Below are 754 nucleotides of genomic sequence, written 5' to 3'. Positions count from 1 at the left end.
GCGCACGGACGCCCGCCTACGCACGCCCGCCCGCCTGGCCTCCTGCGCCCTTGACAGCTCGGCATTAATCGCCGGCGCCGATTCGCACGCCGCCGCCTGGCCTTCTGCGCCCTTGAGAGCTCGACATTAATCGCCGGCGCCGATTCGCACGCCGCCGCCTGGCCTTCTGCGCCCTTGACCGCTCGGCTGGCCCGGCATTGATCACCGGCACCCACCCCCGCCCACCACGCCGATAAAAAGTGCCTCGCCCCGCCGTGGCTCTCACACTGCCCCTCGCCTTCCCTCTCCTTCTCCCCCTGCCGCCGGCATCGCCCCTCTTGCGCCCTACCTCTCCCTCTCGCCGGCGATGGCCCGCTCCACCTTGACCCTCGAGGAGGCGGAGGAGCTCGCCCACTTCGTCATCCCTGCCGCTCCCGACGTGCGCCTCCTGGCGAGGTGGCGCCTGAGCGTCGACGGCGTGCCGGTGGCGCCGGTGCACGAGGTCGGCACCCACCTCTTCGCCCGCGCCGTCGGCCTGTACAGGGCGCGCCTCTCGCCGGAGGAACTCGCCGACCCCCAGTATGCCCCCAACAACCCCGGCTGGGCGGACCGCGTCGCCGACGACCACCTGTGCCGCCTCCACGCGTACGCCGGCCCGCGCCCGCCGACGAAACACAACCGCGCGCGGCGGCATCAGCTCTGGGACGGGCGCACCTTCGAGGAGGTCATCGCGCCGTACCGCGTGCAGGCTCGGTCCACCCGCGAAACCGGCGGC

The sequence above is a fragment of the Triticum aestivum genome, chromosome 1D, assembly GCF_018294505.1.
Source record: "Triticum aestivum cultivar Chinese Spring chromosome 1D, IWGSC CS RefSeq v2.1, whole genome shotgun sequence".
NCBI lineage: Eukaryota > Viridiplantae > Streptophyta > Magnoliopsida > Poales > Poaceae > Triticum > Triticum aestivum.
The sequence above is the reverse complement of the archived record's forward strand: the minus strand, read 5'-3'. Positions refer to the sequence as shown.